The sequence below is a fragment of the Rhinoderma darwinii genome, assembly GCF_050947455.1.
Source record: "Rhinoderma darwinii isolate aRhiDar2 chromosome 5 unlocalized genomic scaffold, aRhiDar2.hap1 SUPER_5_unloc_11, whole genome shotgun sequence".
NCBI classification, from domain to species: domain Eukaryota; kingdom Metazoa; phylum Chordata; class Amphibia; order Anura; family Rhinodermatidae; genus Rhinoderma; species Rhinoderma darwinii.
This window is the reverse complement of record NW_027461767.1, coordinates 443,028-460,811: the sequence shown is the minus strand read 5'-3', so window position 1 is coordinate 460,811 and position 17,784 is coordinate 443,028. Positions and strand designations below refer to the sequence as shown.

The 17,784-nt window shown below is 47.7% G+C and overlaps 12 non-coding genes across 12 annotated transcripts; all 12 read right to left on the bottom strand.

Annotated features, from left to right (window-relative positions):
• Positions 1 to 469: 469 nt before the first annotated feature.
• LOC142685110 (U2 spliceosomal RNA) lies at positions 470 to 660 on the bottom strand. The gene has a single exon (XR_012854669.1). It is a non-coding gene; the product is annotated as a U2 spliceosomal RNA (small nuclear RNA).
• A 1,296-nt stretch (positions 661 to 1,956) lies between these two features.
• LOC142685069 (U2 spliceosomal RNA) lies at positions 1,957 to 2,147 on the bottom strand. The gene has a single exon (XR_012854632.1). It is a non-coding gene; the product is annotated as a U2 spliceosomal RNA (small nuclear RNA).
• Positions 2,148 to 3,435: 1,288 nt separating this feature from the next.
• On the bottom strand, positions 3,436 to 3,626 carry LOC142685068 (U2 spliceosomal RNA). Its single transcript, XR_012854631.1, has one exon. It is a non-coding gene; the product is annotated as a U2 spliceosomal RNA (small nuclear RNA).
• Positions 3,627 to 4,922: 1,296 nt separating this feature from the next.
• LOC142685067 (U2 spliceosomal RNA) lies at positions 4,923 to 5,113 on the bottom strand. The gene has a single exon (XR_012854630.1). It is a non-coding gene; the product is annotated as a U2 spliceosomal RNA (small nuclear RNA).
• A 1,284-nt stretch (positions 5,114 to 6,397) lies between these two features.
• LOC142685066 (U2 spliceosomal RNA) lies at positions 6,398 to 6,588 on the bottom strand. The gene has a single exon (XR_012854629.1). It is a non-coding gene; the product is annotated as a U2 spliceosomal RNA (small nuclear RNA).
• A 1,312-nt stretch (positions 6,589 to 7,900) lies between these two features.
• LOC142685065 (U2 spliceosomal RNA) lies at positions 7,901 to 8,091 on the bottom strand. Its single transcript, XR_012854628.1, has one exon. It is a non-coding gene; the product is annotated as a U2 spliceosomal RNA (small nuclear RNA).
• A 1,288-nt stretch (positions 8,092 to 9,379) lies between these two features.
• LOC142685062 (U2 spliceosomal RNA) lies at positions 9,380 to 9,570 on the bottom strand. The gene has a single exon (XR_012854626.1). It is a non-coding gene; the product is annotated as a U2 spliceosomal RNA (small nuclear RNA).
• A 1,288-nt stretch (positions 9,571 to 10,858) lies between these two features.
• On the bottom strand, positions 10,859 to 11,049 carry LOC142685061 (U2 spliceosomal RNA). Its single transcript, XR_012854625.1, has one exon. It is a non-coding gene; the product is annotated as a U2 spliceosomal RNA (small nuclear RNA).
• A 1,280-nt stretch (positions 11,050 to 12,329) lies between these two features.
• Positions 12,330 to 12,520, bottom strand: LOC142685060 (U2 spliceosomal RNA). Its single transcript, XR_012854624.1, has one exon. It is a non-coding gene; the product is annotated as a U2 spliceosomal RNA (small nuclear RNA).
• A 1,300-nt stretch (positions 12,521 to 13,820) lies between these two features.
• Positions 13,821 to 14,011, bottom strand: LOC142685059 (U2 spliceosomal RNA). The gene has a single exon (XR_012854623.1). It is a non-coding gene; the product is annotated as a U2 spliceosomal RNA (small nuclear RNA).
• Positions 14,012 to 15,300: 1,289 nt separating this feature from the next.
• LOC142685058 (U2 spliceosomal RNA) lies at positions 15,301 to 15,491 on the bottom strand. The gene has a single exon (XR_012854622.1). It is a non-coding gene; the product is annotated as a U2 spliceosomal RNA (small nuclear RNA).
• A 1,300-nt stretch (positions 15,492 to 16,791) lies between these two features.
• On the bottom strand, positions 16,792 to 16,982 carry LOC142685057 (U2 spliceosomal RNA). Its single transcript, XR_012854621.1, has one exon. It is a non-coding gene; the product is annotated as a U2 spliceosomal RNA (small nuclear RNA).
• Positions 16,983 to 17,784: the final 802 nt, after the last annotated feature.

The window sequence follows — 17,784 nt, the reverse complement described above, 5'->3', positions numbered from 1 at the left end:
ACAGGTAGGTCCATTGTGGCGGGCAGGCGAGCGGGCGGGCTGCTTTATTGGCTGTTTGCTGTTCCCCTACTCCACTCCACTATTTGACTGTTGTGCTGCATCAATCAATCAATCAATCAATCAATCAATCAGTCAATCAATCAATCAATCAATCAATCAATCAATCAATCAGTGGCTGGCTCAGGTGCAGCTCTTTAACTTACCTAAAAGGGAGGGCGGAGAGAAGACAAGGAAGGTGAATGAGGTGTTCCAATGTGAAATGCCGGAAACACAGAAACACAGACGACACACAACAAGAGGTGGCAATCTATTCATTAATTGCATTTAATCAATGAGCTCATTATCACTCATGCATTGTCCAACAGGTGTTGAAATAATGGGATTAAAAGGGGAGATCCCTTCAGAAAGACAGAAACAATAGCAAAGACAAAAAACACTTTTGGAATCTGCTTTTAGTCAACACATAAGGAAAGGGTGCACCGGTCCTGCAAATACTGCAATACCAGGTCAATGCGTGGAGTGGACAGAGCAAGCTCTATTTCCATCTCCCTGTTCTAAAAATCCATTTAATATATGGTCCCCAGATAGGGGACGTATCAGATATTAAACTGATAAGAACAGATACTACACTTGATCTTAGCCAAAAGGCCGAGAAGCGATAACCCGAACGGGCCGCGCGTTGCCCGAGCCTGCCCGATACTGCTGTTCAGCCCTTGCAGCGATTCAGCCTACTTCTAGGCAATTCCATGGGGCCCTGCAGGCTCACACACTCACAGCTACACGGGAGGTGAATAAAGGCCGGAGAGGAAGCCAGACAGGATTTGCTTCTTTTGCTTGCACCACAATGCAGTGCTGAAAGAGGAGGAATCTACATAAAAACGCCTTCCTGGCAACGCCCAAATGCCCTGCTGCCATGCAGATAAACACTGGCAGCGGCAGCAAGTGCATGCCCACAGCCACCCCTTGTTCCTTCACACCTTGTATCAGCTGTAATCCAGTCCAGTCCAGTGCTGCCTGCTGAGCAGCACTGACCAACACTGCCTGGGCCCAGGCTTTTATCTCTGAGGCCCCATTATGATGTCAGAAAGCTGGCTCTGGAATCCTGAGGGCTCCACTATGACACGTGCAAAGTTCCGTCTGAACTTTATATAAGACGGTGAGGCTCAGTCAGTCACTCAGTGTTGCCTGAGAGGGCAACACTGCAACAGCCGGCCGCCAGGCTGTCTTTTTTTTGCACAGCTAGTTGCCTCCAGGAGGCCACAAGAGGGAGACAAGGGACTGCAAAATGGAAAATAGGCATCCACCAACTTTACAGACAACTTCTCCTTGCTCCTACAACCTCCATCCTTGCACAGTTTGTTATTCTTCTAGGTAACATAGTAACAAATCCAAATTGCTGCTCTCTTTGTAGGCAAGCAAGGCTTTGTTGCAACTGCAATTCTTACTTCTTCTTGAAATGTAGGGACGACAGTACATTCCATCACATCCATCTAGTGTACACAGGTAGGTCCATTGTGGCGGGCAGGCGAGCGGGCGGGCTGCTTTATTGGCTGTTTGCTGTTCCCCTACTCCACTCCACTATTTGACTGTTGTGCTGCATCAATCAATCAATCAATCAATCAATCAATCAATCAATCAATCAATCAATCAATCAATCAGTGGCTGGCTCAGGTGCAGCTCTTTAACTTACCTAAAAGGGAGGGCGGAGAGAAGACAAGGAAGGTGAATGAGGTGTTCCAATGTGAAATGCCGGAAACACAGAAACACAGACGACACACAACAAGAGGTGGCAATCTATTCATTAATTGCATTTAATCAATGAGCTCATTATCACTCATGCATTGTCCAACAGGTGTTGAAATAATGGGATTAAAAGGGGAGATCCCTTCAGAAAGACAGAAACAATAGCAAAGACAAAAAACACTTTTGGAATCTGCTTTTAGTCAACACATAAGGAAAGGGTGCACCGGTCCTGGAAATACTGCAATACCAGGTCAATGCGTGGAGTGGACAGAGCAAGCTCTATTTCCATCTCCCTGTTCTAAAAATCCATTTAATATATGGTCCCCAGATAGGGGACGTATCAGATATTAAACTGATAAGAACAGATACTACACTTGATCTTAGCCAAAAGGCCGAGAAGCGATAACCCGAACGGGCCGCGCGTTGCCCGAGCCTGCCCGATACTGCTGTTCAGCCCTTGCAGCGATTCAGCCTACTTCTAGGCAATTCCATGGGGCCCTGCAGGCTCACACACTCACAGCTACACGGGAGGTGAATAAAGGCCGGAGAGGAAGCCAGACAGGATTTGCTTCTTTTGCTTGCACCACAATGCAGTGCTGAAAGAGGAGGAATCTACATAAAAACGCCTTCCTGGCAACGCCCAAATGCCCTGCTGCCATGCAGATAAACACTGGCAGCGGCAGCAAGTGCATGCCCACAGCCACCCCTTGTTCCTTCACACCTTGTATCAGCTGTAATCCAGTCCAGTCCAGTGCTGCCTGCTGAGCAGCACTGACCAACACTGCCTGGGCCCAGGCTTTTATCTCTGAGGCCCCATTATGATGTCAGAAAGCTGGCTCTGGAATCCTGAGGGCTCCACTATGACACGTGCAAAGTTCCGTCTGAACTTTATATAAGACGGTGAGGCTCAGTCAGTCACTCAGTGTTGCCTGAGAGGGCAACACTGCAACAGCCGGCCGCCAGGCTGTCTTTTTTTTGCACAGCTAGTTGCCTCCAGGAGGCCACAAGAGGGAGACAAGGGACTGCAAAATGGAAAATAGGCATCCACCAACTTTACAGACAACTTCTCCTTGCTCCTACAACCTCCATCCTTGCACAGTTTGTTATTCTTCTAGGTAACATAGTAACAAATCCAAATTGCTGCTCTCTTTGTAGGCAAGCAAGGCTTTGTTGCAACTGCAATTCTTACTTCTTCTTGAAATGTAGGGACGACAGTACATTCCATCACATCCATCTAGTGTACACAGGTAGGTCCATTGTGGCGGGCAGGCGAGCGGGCGGGCTGCTTTATTGGCTGTTTGCTGTTCCCCTACTCCACTCCACTATTTGACTGTTGTGCTGCATCAATCAATCAATCAATCAATCAATCAATCAATCAATCAATCAATCAATCAGTGGCTGGCTCAGGTGCAGCTCTTTAACTTACCTAAAAGGGAGGGCGGAGAGAAGACAAGGAAGGTGAATGAGGTGTTCCAATGTGAAATGCCGGAAACACAGAAACACAGACGACACACAACAAGAGGTGGCAATCTATTCATTAATTGCATTTAATCAATGAGCTCATTATCACTCATGCATTGTCCAACAGGTGTTGAAATAATGGGATTAAAAGGGGAGATCCCTTCAGAAAGACAGAAACAATAGCAAAGACAAAAAACACTTTTGGAATCTGCTTTTAGTCAACACATAAGGAAAGGGTGCACCGGTCCTGGAAATACTGCAATACCAGGTCAATGCGTGGAGTGGACAGAGCAAGCTCTATTTCCATCTCCCTGTTCTAAAAATCCATTTAATATATGGTCCCCAGATAGGGGACGTATCAGATATTAAACTGATAAGAACAGATACTACACTTGATCTTAGCCAAAAGGCCGAGAAGCGATAACCCGAACGGGCCGCGCGTTGCCCGAGCCTGCCCGATACTGCTGTTCAGCCCTTGCAGCGATTCAGCCTACTTCTAGGCAATTCCATAGGGCCCTGCAGGCTCACACACTCACAGCTACACGGGAGGTGAATAAAGGCCGGAGAGGAAGCCAGACAGGATTTGCTTCTTTTGCTTGCACCACAATGCAGTGCTGAAAGAGGAGGAATCTACATAAAAACGCCTTCCTGGCAACGCCCAAATGCCCTGCTGCCATGCAGATAAACACTGGCAGCGGCAGCAAGTGCATGCCCACAGCCACCCCTTGTTCCTTCACACCTTGTATCAGCTGTATTCCAGTCCAGTCCAGTGCTGCCTGCTGAGCAGCACTGACCAACACTGCCTGGGCCCAGGCTTTTATCTCTGAGGCCCCATTATGATGTCAGAAAGCTGGCTCTGGAATCCTGAGGGCTCCACTATGACACGTGCAAAGTTCCGTCTGAACTTTATATAAGACGGTGAGGCTCAGTCAGTCACTCAGTGTTGCCTGAGAGGGCAACACTGCAACAGCCGGCCGCCAGGCTGTCTTTTTTTTGCACAGCTAGTTGCCTCCAGGAGGCCACAAGAGGGAGACAAGGGACTGCAAAATGGAAAATAGGCATCCACCAACTTTACAGACAACTTCTCCTTGCTCCTACAACCTCCATCCTTGCACAGTTTGTTATTCTTCTAGGTAACATAGTAACAAATCCAAATTGCTGCTCTCTTTGTAGGCAAGCAAGGCTTTGTTGCAACTGCAATTCTTACTTCTTCTTGAAATGTAGGGACGACAGTACATTCCATCACATCCATCTAGTGTACACAGGTAGGTCCATTGTGGCGGGCAGGCGAGCGGGCGGGCTGCTTTATTGGCTGTTTGCTGTTCCCCTACTCCACTCCACTATTTGACTGTTGTGCTGCATCAATCAATCAATCAATCAATCAATCAATCAATCAATCAATCAATCAATCAATCAATCAGTGGCTGGCTCAGGTGCAGCTCTTTAACTTACCTAAAAGGGAGGGCGGAGAGAAGACAAGGAAGGTGAATGAGGTGTTCCAATGTGAAATGCCGGAAACACAGAAACACAGACGACACACAACAAGAGGTGGCAATCTATTCATTAATTGCATTTAATCAATGAGCTCATTATCACTCATGCATTGTCCAACAGGTGTTGAAATAATGGGATTAAAAGGGGAGATCCCTTCAGAAAGACAGAAACAATAGCAAAGACAAAAAACACTTTTGGAATCTGCTTTTAGTCAACACATAAGGAAAGGGTGCACCGGTCCTGGAAATACTGCAATACCAGGTCAATGCGTGGAGTGGACAGAGCAAGCTCTATTTCCATCTCCCTGTTCTAAAAATCCATTTAATATATGGTCCCCAGATAGGGGACGTATCAGATATTAAACTGATAAGAACAGATACTACACTTGATCTTAGCCAAAAGGCCGAGAAGCGATAACCCGAACGGGCCGCGCGTTGCCCGAGCCTGCCCGATACTGCTGTTCAGCCCTTGCAGCGATTCAGCCTACTTCTAGGCAATTCCATGGGGCCCTGCAGGCTCACACACTCACAGCTACACGGGAGGTGAATAAAGGCCGGAGAGGAAGCCAGACAGGATTTGCTTCTTTTGCTTGCACCACAATGCAGTGCTGAAAGAGGAGGAATCTACATAAAAACGCCTTCCTGGCAACGCCCAAATGCCCTGCTGCCATGCAGATAAACACTGGCAGCGGCAGCAAGTGCATGCCCACAGCCACCCCTTGTTCCTTCACACCTTGTATCAGCTGTAATCCAGTCCAGTCCAGTGCTGCCTGCTGAGCAGCACTGACCAACACTGCCTGGGCCCAGGCTTTTATCTCTGAGGCCCCATTATGATGTCAGAAAGCTGGCTCTGGAATCCTGAGGGCTCCACTATGACACGTGCAAAGTTCCGTCTGAACTTTATATAAGACGGTGAGGCTCAGTCAGTCACTCAGTGTTGCCTGAGAGGGCAACACTGCAACAGCCGGCCGCCAGGCTGTCTTTTTTTTGCACAGCTAGTTGCCTCCAGGAGGCCACAAGAGGGAGACAAGGGACTGCAAAATGGAAAATAGGCATCCACCAACTTTACAGACAACTTCTCCTTGCTCCTACAACCTCCATCCTTGCACAGTTTGTTATTCTTCTAGGTAACATAGTAACAAATCCAAATTGCTGCTCTCTTTGTAGGCAAGCAAGGCTTTGTTGCAACTGCAATTCTTACTTCTTCTTGAAATGTAGGGACGACAGTACATTCCATCACATCCATCTAGTGTACACAGGTAGGTCCATTGTGGCGGGCAGGCGAGCGGGCGGGCTGCTTTATTGGCTGTTTGCTGTTCCCCTACTCCACTCCACTATTTGACTGTTGTGCTGCATCAATCAATCAATCAATCAATCAATCAATCAATCAATCAATCAATCAGTGGCTGGCTCAGGTGCAGCTCTTTAACTTACCTAAAAGGGAGGGCGGAGAGAAGACAAGGAAGGTGAATGAGGTGTTCCAATGTGAAATGCCGGAAACACAGAAACACAGACGACACACAACAAGAGGTGGCAATCTATTCATTAATTGCATTTAATCAATGAGCTCATTATCACTCATGCATTGTCCAACAGGTGTTGAAATAATGGGATTAAAAGGGGAGATCCCTTCAGAAAGACAGAAACAATAGCAAAGACAAAAAACACTTTTGGAATCTGCTTTTAGTCAACACATAAGGAAAGGGTGCACCGGTCCTGGAAATACTGCAATACCAGGTCAATGCGTGGAGTGGACAGAGCAAGCTCTATTTCCATCTCCCTGTTCTAAAAATCCATTTAATATATGGTCCCCAGATAGGGGACGTATCAGATATTAAACTGATAAGAACAGATACTACACTTGATCTTAGCCAAAAGGCCGAGAAGCGATAACCCGAACGGGCCGCGCGTTGCCCGAGCCTGCCCGATACTGCTGTTCAGCCCTTGCAGCGATTCAGCCTACTTCTAGGCAATTCCATGGGGCCCTGCAGGCTCACACACTCACAGCTACACGGGAGGTGAATAAAGGCCGGAGAGGAAGCCAGACAGGATTTGCTTCTTTTGCTTGCACCACAATGCAGTGCTGAAAGAGGAGGAATCTACATAAAAACGCCTTCCTGGCAACGCCCAAATGCCCTGCTGCCATGCAGATAAACACTGGCAGCGGCAGCAAGTGCATGCCCACAGCCACCCCTTGTTCCTTCACACCTTGTATCAGCTGTAATCCAGTCCAGTCCAGTGCTGCCTGCTGAGCAGCACTGACCAACACTGCCTGGGCCCAGGCTTTTATCTCTGAGGCCCCATTATGATGTCAGAAAGCTGGCTCTGGAATCCTGAGGGCTCCACTATGACACGTGCAAAGTTCCGTCTGAACTTTATATAAGACGGTGAGGCTCAGTCAGTCACTCAGTGTTGCCTGAGAGGGCAACACTGCAACAGCCGGCCGCCAGGCTGTCTTTTTTTTGCACAGCTAGTTGCCTCCAGGAGGCCACAAGAGGGAGACAAGGGACTGCAAAATGGAAAATAGGCATCCACCAACTTTACAGACAACTTCTCCTTGCTCCTACAACCTCCATCCTTGCACAGTTTGTTATTCTTCTAGGTAACATAGTAACAAATCCAAATTGCTGCTCTCTTTGTAGGCAAGCAAGGCTTTGTTGCAACTGCAATTCTTACTTCTTCTTGAAATGTAGGGACGACAGTACATTCCATCACATCCATCTAGTGTACACAGGTAGGTCCATTGTGGCGGGCAGGCGAGCGGGCGGGCTGCTTTATTGGCTGTTTGCTGTTCCCCTACTCCACTCCACTATTTGACTGTTGTGCTGCATCAATCAATCAATCAATCAATCAATCAATCAATCAATCAATCAATCAATCAATCAATCAATCAATCAATCAATCAGTGGCTGGCTCAGGTGCAGCTCTTTAACTTACCTAAAAGGGAGGGCGGAGAGAAGACAAGGAAGGTGAATGAGGTGTTCCAATGTGAAATGCCGGAAACACAGAAACACAGACGACACACAACAAGAGGTGGCAATCTATTCATTAATTGCATTTAATCAATGAGCTCATTATCACTCATGCATTGTCCAACAGGTGTTGAAATAATGGGATTAAAAGGGGAGATCCCTTCAGAAAGACAGAAACAATAGCAAAGACAAAAAACACTTTTGGAATCTGCTTTTAGTCAACACATAAGGAAAGGGTGCACCGGTCCTGGAAATACTGCAATACCAGGTCAATGCGTGGAGTGGACAGAGCAAGCTCTATTTCCATCTCCCTGTTCTAAAAATCCATTTAATATATGGTCCCCAGATAGGGGACGTATCAGATATTAAACTGATAAGAACAGATACTACACTTGATCTTAGCCAAAAGGCCGAGAAGCGATAACCCGAACGGGCCGCGCGTTGCCCGAGCCTGCCCGATACTGCTGTTCAGCCCTTGCAGCGATTCAGCCTACTTCTAGGCAATTCCATGGGGCCCTGCAGGCTCACACACTCACAGCTACACGGGAGGTGAATAAAGGCCGGAGAGGAAGCCAGACAGGATTTGCTTCTTTTGCTTGCACCACAATGCAGTGCTGAAAGAGGAGGAATCTACATAAAAACGCCTTCCTGGCAACGCCCAAATGCCCTGCTGCCATGCAGATAAACACTGGCAGCGGCAGCAAGTGCATGCCCACAGCCACCCCTTGTTCCTTCACACCTTGTATCAGCTGTAATCCAGTCCAGTCCAGTGCTGCCTGCTGAGCAGCACTGACCAACACTGCCTGGGCCCAGGCTTTTATCTCTGAGGCCCCATTATGATGTCAGAAAGCTGGCTCTGGAATCCTGAGGGCTCCACTATGACACGTGCAAAGTTCCGTCTGAACTTTATATAAGACGGTGAGGCTCAGTCAGTCACTCAGTGTTGCCTGAGAGGGCAACACTGCAACAGCCGGCCGCCAGGCTGTCTTTTTTTTGCACAGCTAGTTGCCTCCAGGAGGCCACAAGAGGGAGACAAGGGACTGCAAAATGGAAAATAGGCATCCACCAACTTTACAGACAACTTCTCCTTGCTCCTACAACCTCCATCCTTGCACAGTTTGTTATTCTTCTAGGTAACATAGTAACAAATCCAAATTGCTGCTCTCTTTGTAGGCAAGCAAGGCTTTGTTGCAACTGCAATTCTTACTTCTTCTTGAAATGTAGGGACGACAGTACATTCCATCACATCCATCTAGTGTACACAGGTAGGTCCATTGTGGCGGGCAGGCGAGCGGGCGGGCTGCTTTATTGGCTGTTTGCTGTTCCCCTACTCCACTCCACTATTTGACTGTTGTGCTGCATCAATCAATCAATCAATCAATCAATCAATCAATCAATCAATCAATCAATCAGTGGCTGGCTCAGGTGCAGCTCTTTAACTTACCTAAAAGGGAGGGCGGAGAGAAGACAAGGAAGGTGAATGAGGTGTTCCAATGTGAAATGCCGGAAACACAGAAACACAGACGACACACAACAAGAGGTGGCAATCTATTCATTAATTGCATTTAATCAATGAGCTCATTATCACTCATGCATTGTCCAACAGGTGTTGAAATAATGGGATTAAAAGGGGAGATCCCTTCAGAAAGACAGAAACAATAGCAAAGACAAAAAACACTTTTGGAATCTGCTTTTAGTCAACACATAAGGAAAGGGTGCACCGGTCCTGGAAATACTGCAATACCAGGTCAATGCGTGGAGTGGACAGAGCAAGCTCTATTTCCATCTCCCTGTTCTAAAAATCCATTTAATATATGGTCCCCAGATAGGGGACGTATCAGATATTAAACTGATAAGAACAGATACTACACTTGATCTTAGCCAAAAGGCCGAGAAGCGATAACCCGAACGGGCCGCGCGTTGCCCGAGCCTGCCCGATACTGCTGTTCAGCCCTTGCAGCGATTCAGCCTACTTCTAGGCAATTCCATGGGGCCCTGCAGGCTCACACACTCACAGCTACACGGGAGGTGAATAAAGGCCGGAGAGGAAGCCAGACAGGATTTGCTTCTTTTGCTTGCACCACAATGCAGTGCTGAAAGAGGAGGAATCTACATAAAAACGCCTTCCTGGCAACGCCCAAATGCCCTGCTGCCATGCAGATAAACACTGGCAGCGGCAGCAAGTGCATGCCCACAGCCACCCCTTGTTCCTTCACACCTTGTATCAGCTGTAATCCAGTCCAGTCCAGTGCTGCCTGCTGAGCAGCACTGACCAACACTGCCTGGGCCCAGGCTTTTATCTCTGAGGCCCCATTATGATGTCAGAAAGCTGGCTCTGGAATCCTGAGGGCTCCACTATGACACGTGCAAAGTTCCGTCTGAACTTTATATAAGACGGTGAGGCTCAGTCAGTCACTCAGTGTTGCCTGAGAGGGCAACACTGCAACAGCCGGCCGCCAGGCTGTCTTTTTTTTGCACAGCTAGTTGCCTCCAGGAGGCCACAAGAGGGAGACAAGGGACTGCAAAATGGAAAATAGGCATCCACCAACTTTACAGACAACTTCTCCTTGCTCCTACAACCTCCATCCTTGCACAGTTTGTTATTCTTCTAGGTAACATAGTAACAAATCCAAATTGCTGCTCTCTTTGTAGGCAAGCAAGGCTTTGTTGCAACTGCAATTCTTACTTCTTCTTGAAATGTAGGGACGACAGTACATTCCATCACATCCATCTAGTGTACACAGGTAGGTCCATTGTGGCGGGCAGGCGAGCGGGCGGGCTGCTTTATTGGCTGTTTGCTGTTCCCCTACTCCACTCCACTATTTGACTGTTGTGCTGCATCAATCAATCAATCAATCAATCAATCAATCAATCAATCAATCAATCAATCAGTGGCTGGCTCAGGTGCAGCTCTTTAACTTACCTAAAAGGGAGGGCGGAGAGAAGACAAGGAAGGTGAATGAGGTGTTCCAATGTGAAATGCCGGAAACACAGAAACACAGACGACACACAACAAGAGGTGGCAATCTATTCATTAATTGCATTTAATCAATGAGCTCATTATCACTCATGCATTGTCCAACAGGTGTTGAAATAATGGGATTAAAAGGGGAGATCCCTTCAGAAAGACAGAAACAATAGCAAAGACAAAAAACACTTTTGGAATCTGCTTTTAGTCAACACATAAGGAAAGGGTGCACCGGTCCTGGAAATACTGCAATACCAGGTCAATGCGTGGAGTGGACAGAGCAAGCTCTATTTCCATCTCCCTGTTCTAAAAATCCATTTAATATATGGTCCCCAGATAGGGGACGTATCAGATATTAAACTGATAAGAACAGATACTACACTTGATCTTAGCCAAAAGGCCGAGAAGCGATAACCCGAACGGGCCGCGCGTTGCCCGAGCCTGCCCGATACTGCTGTTCAGCCCTTGCAGCGATTCAGCCTACTTCTAGGCAATTCCATGGGGCCCTGCAGGCTCACACACTCACAGCTACACGGGAGGTGAATAAAGGCCGGAGAGGAAGCCAGACAGGATTTGCTTCTTTTGCTTGCACCACAATGCAGTGCTGAAAGAGGAGGAATCTACATAAAAACGCCTTCCTGGCAACGCCCAAATGCCCTGCTGCCATGCAGATAAACACTGGCAGCGGCAGCAAGTGCATGCCCACAGCCACCCCTTGTTCCTTCACACCTTGTATCAGCTGTAATCCAGTCCAGTCCAGTGCTGCCTGCTGAGCAGCACTGACCAACACTGCCTGGGCCCAGGCTTTTATCTCTGAGGCCCCATTATGATGTCAGAAAGCTGGCTCTGGAATCCTGAGGGCTCCACTATGACACGTGCAAAGTTCCGTCTGAACTTTATATAAGACGGTGAGGCTCAGTCAGTCACTCAGTGTTGCCTGAGAGGGCAACACTGCAACAGCCGGCCGCCAGGCTGTCTTTTTTTTGCACAGCTAGTTGCCTCCAGGAGGCCACAAGAGGGAGACAAGGGACTGCAAAATGGAAAATAGGCATCCACCAACTTTACAGACAACTTCTCCTTGCTCCTACAACCTCCATCCTTGCACAGTTTGTTATTCTTCTAGGTAACATAGTAACAAATCCAAATTGCTGCTCTCTTTGTAGGCAAGCAAGGCTTTGTTGCAACTGCAATTCTTACTTCTTCTTGAAATGTAGGGACGACAGTACATTCCATCACATCCATCTAGTGTACACAGGTAGGTCCATTGTGGCGGGCAGGCGAGCGGGCGGGCTGCTTTATTGGCTGTTTGCTGTTCCCCTACTCCACTCCACTATTTGACTGTTGTGCTGCATCAATCAATCAATCAATCAATCAATCAATCAATCAATCAATCAGTGGCTGGCTCAGGTGCAGCTCTTTAACTTACCTAAAAGGGAGGGCGGAGAGAAGACAAGGAAGGTGAATGAGGTGTTCCAATGTGAAATGCCGGAAACACAGAAACACAGACGACACACAACAAGAGGTGGCAATCTATTCATTAATTGCATTTAATCAATGAGCTCATTATCACTCATGCATTGTCCAACAGGTGTTGAAATAATGGGATTAAAAGGGGAGATCCCTTCAGAAAGACAGAAACAATAGCAAAGACAAAAAACACTTTTGGAATCTGCTTTTAGTCAACACATAAGGAAAGGGTGCACCGGTCCTGGAAATACTGCAATACCAGGTCAATGCGTGGAGTGGACAGAGCAAGCTCTATTTCCATCTCCCTGTTCTAAAAATCCATTTAATATATGGTCCCCAGATAGGGGACGTATCAGATATTAAACTGATAAGAACAGATACTACACTTGATCTTAGCCAAAAGGCCGAGAAGCGATAACCCGAACGGGCCGCGCGTTGCCCGAGCCTGCCCGATACTGCTGTTCAGCCCTTGCAGCGATTCAGCCTACTTCTAGGCAATTCCATGGGGCCCTGCAGGCTCACACACTCACAGCTACACGGGAGGTGAATAAAGGCCGGAGAGGAAGCCAGACAGGATTTGCTTCTTTTGCTTGCACCACAATGCAGTGCTGAAAGAGGAGGAATCTACATAAAAACGCCTTCCTGGCAACGCCCAAATGCCCTGCTGCCATGCAGATAAACACTGGCAGCGGCAGCAAGTGCATGCCCACAGCCACCCCTTGTTCCTTCACACCTTGTATCAGCTGTAATCCAGTCCAGTCCAGTGCTGCCTGCTGAGCAGCACTGACCAACACTGCCTGGGCCCAGGCTTTTATCTCTGAGGCCCCATTATGATGTCAGAAAGCTGGCTCTGGAATCCTGAGGGCTCCACTATGACACGTGCAAAGTTCCGTCTGAACTTTATATAAGACGGTGAGGCTCAGTCAGTCACTCAGTGTTGCCTGAGAGGGCAACACTGCAACAGCCGGCCGCCAGGCTGTCTTTTTTTTGCACAGCTAGTTGCCTCCAGGAGGCCACAAGAGGGAGACAAGGGACTGCAAAATGGAAAATAGGCATCCACCAACTTTACAGACAACTTCTCCTTGCTCCTACAACCTCCATCCTTGCACAGTTTGTTATTCTTCTAGGTAACATAGTAACAAATCCAAATTGCTGCTCTCTTTGTAGGCAAGCAAGGCTTTGTTGCAACTGCAATTCTTACTTCTTCTTGAAATGTAGGGACGACAGTACATTCCATCACATCCATCTAGTGTACACAGGTAGGTCCATTGTGGCGGGCAGGCGAGCGGGCGGGCTGCTTTATTGGCTGTTTGCTGTTCCCCTACTCCACTCCACTATTTGACTGTTGTGCTGCATCAATCAATCAATCAATCAATCAATCAATCAATCAATCAATCAATCAATCAATCAATCAATCAGTGGCTGGCTCAGGTGCAGCTCTTTAACTTACCTAAAAGGGAGGGCGGAGAGAAGACAAGGAAGGTGAATGAGGTGTTCCAATGTGAAATGCCGGAAACACAGAAACACAGACGACACACAACAAGAGGTGGCAATCTATTCATTAATTGCATTTAATCAATGAGCTCATTATCACTCATGCATTGTCCAACAGGTGTTGAAATAATGGGATTAAAAGGGGAGATCCCTTCAGAAAGACAGAAACAATAGCAAAGACAAAAAACACTTTTGGAATCTGCTTTTAGTCAACACATAAGGAAAGGGTGCACCGGTCCTGGAAATACTGCAATACCAGGTCAATGCGTGGAGTGGACAGAGCAAGCTCTATTTCCATCTCCCTGTTCTAAAAATCCATTTAATATATGGTCCCCAGATAGGGGACGTATCAGATATTAAACTGATAAGAACAGATACTACACTTGATCTTAGCCAAAAGGCCGAGAAGCGATAACCCGAACGGGCCGCGCGTTGCCCGAGCCTGCCCGATACTGCTGTTCAGCCCTTGCAGCGATTCAGCCTACTTCTAGGCAATTCCATGGGGCCCTGCAGGCTCACACACTCACAGCTACACGGGAGGTGAATAAAGGCCGGAGAGGAAGCCAGACAGGATTTGCTTCTTTTGCTTGCACCACAATGCAGTGCTGAAAGAGGAGGAATCTACATAAAAACGCCTTCCTGGCAACGCCCAAATGCCCTGCTGCCATGCAGATAAACACTGGCAGCGGCAGCAAGTGCATGCCCACAGCCACCCCTTGTTCCTTCACACCTTGTATCAGCTGTAATCCAGTCCAGTCCAGTGCTGCCTGCTGAGCAGCACTGACCAACACTGCCTGGGCCCAGGCTTTTATCTCTGAGGCCCCATTATGATGTCAGAAAGCTGGCTCTGGAATCCTGAGGGCTCCACTATGACACGTGCAAAGTTCCGTCTGAACTTTATATAAGACGGTGAGGCTCAGTCAGTCACTCAGTGTTGCCTGAGAGGGCAACACTGCAACAGCCGGCCGCCAGGCTGTCTTTTTTTTGCACAGCTAGTTGCCTCCAGGAGGCCACAAGAGGGGGACAAGGGACTGCAAAATGGAAAATAGGCATCCACCAACTTTACAGACAACTTCTCCTTGCTCCTACAACCTCCATCCTTGCACAGTTTGTTATTCTTCTAGGTAACATAGTAACAAATCCAAATTGCTGCTCTCTTTGTAGGCAAGCAAGGCTTTGTTGCAACTGCAATTCTTACTTCTTCTTGAAATGTAGGGACGACAGTACATTCCATCACATCCATCTAGTGTACACAGGTAGGTCCATTGTGGCGGGCAGGCGAGCGGGCGGGCTGCTTTATTGGCTGTTTGCTGTTCCCCTACTCCACTCCACTATTTGACTGTTGTGCTGCATCAATCAATCAATCAATCAATCAATCAATCAATCAATCAATCAATCAATCAATCAATCAGTGGCTGGCTCAGGTGCTAACTTACCTAAAAGGGAGGGCGGAGAGAAGACAAGGAAGGTGAATGAGGTGTTCCAATGTGAAATGCCGGAAACACAGAAACACAGACGACACACAACAAGAGGTGGCAATCTATTCATTAATTGCATTTAATCAATGAGCTCATTATCACTCATGCATTGTCCAACAGGTGTTGAAATAATGGGATTAAAAGGGGAGATCCCTTCAGAAAGACAGAAACAATAGCAAAGACAAAAAACACTTTTGGAATCTGCTTTTAGTCAACACATAAGGAAAGGGTGCACCGGTCCTGGAAATACTGCAATACCAGGTCAATGCGTGGAGTGGACAGAGCAAGCTCTATTTCCATCTCCCTGTTCTAAAAATCCATTTAATATATGGTCCCCAGATAGGGGACGTATCAGATATTAAACTGATAAGAACAGATACTACACTTGATCTTAGCCAAAAGGCCGAGAAGCGATAACCCGAACGGGCCGCGCGTTGCCCGAGCCTGCCCGATACTGCTGTTCAGCCCTTGCAGCGATTCAGCCTACTTCTAGGCAATTCCATGGGGCCCTGCAGGCTCACACACTCACAGCTACACGGGAGGTGAATAAAGGCCGGAGAGGAAGCCAGACAGGATTTGCTTCTTTTGCTTGCACCACAATGCAGTGCTGAAAGAGGAGGAATCTACATAAAAACGCCTTCCTGGCAACGCCCAAATGCCCTGCTGCCATGCAGATAAACACTGGCAGCGGCAGCAAGTGCATGCCCACAGCCACCCCTTGTTCCTTCACACCTTGTATCAGCTGTAATCCAGTCCAGTCCAGTGCTGCCTGCTGAGCAGCACTGACCAACACTGCCTGGGCCCAGGCTTTTATCTCTGAGGCCCCATTATGATGTCAGAAAGCTGGCTCTGGAATCCTGAGGGCTCCACTATGACACGTGCAAAGTTCCGTCTGAACTTTATATAAGACGGTGAGGCTCAGTCAGTCACTCAGTGTTGCCTGAGAGGGCAACACTGCAACAGCCGGCCGCCAGGCTGTCTTTTTTTTGCACAGCTAGTTGCCTCCAGGAGGCCACAAGAGGGAGACAAGGGACTGCAAAATGGAAAATAGGCATCCACCAACTTTACAGACAACTTCTCCTTGCTCCTACAACCTCCATCCTTGCACAGTTTGTTATTCTTCTAGGTAACATAGTAACAAATCCAAATTGCTGCTCTCTTTGTAGGCAAGCAAGGCTTTGTTGCAACTGCAATTCTTACTTCTTCTTGAAATGTAGGGACGACAGTACATTCCATCACATCCATCTAGTGTACACAGGTAGGTCCATTGTGGCGGGCAGGCGAGCGGGCGGGCTGCTTTATTGGCTGTTTGCTGTTCCCCTACTCCACTCCACTATTTGACTGTTGTGCTGCATCAATCAATCAATCAATCAATCAATCAATCAATCAATCAATCAATCAATCAATCAATCAATCAGTGGCTGGCTCAGGTGCAGCTCTTTAACTTACCTAAAAGGGAGGGCGGAGAGAAGACAAGGAAGGTGAATGAGGTGTTCCAATGTGAAATGCCGGAAACACAGAAACACAGACGACACACAACAAGAGGTGGCAATCTATTCATTAATTGCATTTAATCAATGAGCTCATTATCACTCATGCATTGTCCAACAGGTGTTGAAATAATGGGATTAAAAGGGGAGATCCCTTCAGAAAGACAGAAACAATAGCAAAGACAAAAAACACTTTTCGAATCTGCTTTTAGTCAACACATAAGGAAAGGGTGCACCGGTCCTGGAAATACTGCAATACCAGGTCAATGCGTGGAGTGGACAGAGCAAGCTCTATTTCCATCTCCCTGTTCTAAAAATCCATTTAATATATGGTCCCCAGATAGGGGACGTATCAGATATTAAACTGATAAGAACAGATACTACACTTGATCTTAGCCAAAAGGCCGAGAAGCGATAACCCGAACGGGCCGCGCGTTGCCCGAGCCTGCCCGATACTGCTGTTCAGCCCTTGCAGCGATTCAGCCTACTTCTAGGCAATTCCATGGGGCCCTGCAGGCTCACACACTCACAGCTACACGGGAGGTGAATAAAGGCCGGAGAGGAAGCCAGACAGGATTTGCTTCTTTTGCTTGCACCACAATGCAGTGCTGAAAGAGGAGGAATCTACATAAAAACGCCTTCCTGGCAACGCCCAAATGCCCTGCTGCCATGCAGATAAACACTGGCAGCGGCAGCAAGTGCATGCCCACAGCCACCCCTTGTTCCTTCACACCTTGTATCAGCTGTAATCCAGTCCAGTCCAGTGCTGCCTGCTGAGCAGCACTGACCAACACTGCCTGGGCCCAGGCTTTTATCTCTGAGGCCCCATTATGATGTCAGAAAGCTGGCTCTGGAATCCTGAGGGCTCCACTATGACACGTGCAAAGTTCCGTCTGAACTTTATATAAGACGGTGAGGCTCAGTCAGTCACTCAGTGTTGCCTGAGAGGGCAACACTGCAACAGCCGGCCGCCAGGCTGTCTTTTTTTTGCACAGCTAGTTGCCTCCAGGAGGCCACAAGAGGGAGACAAGGGACTGCAAAATGGAAAATAGGCATCCACCAACTTTACAGACAACTTCTCCTTGCTCCTACAACCTCCATCCTTGCACAGTTTGTTATTCTTCTAGGTAACATAGTAACAAATCCAAATTGCTGCTCTCTTTGTAGGCAAGCAAGGCTTTGTTGCAACTGCAATTCTTACTTCTTCTTGAAATGTAG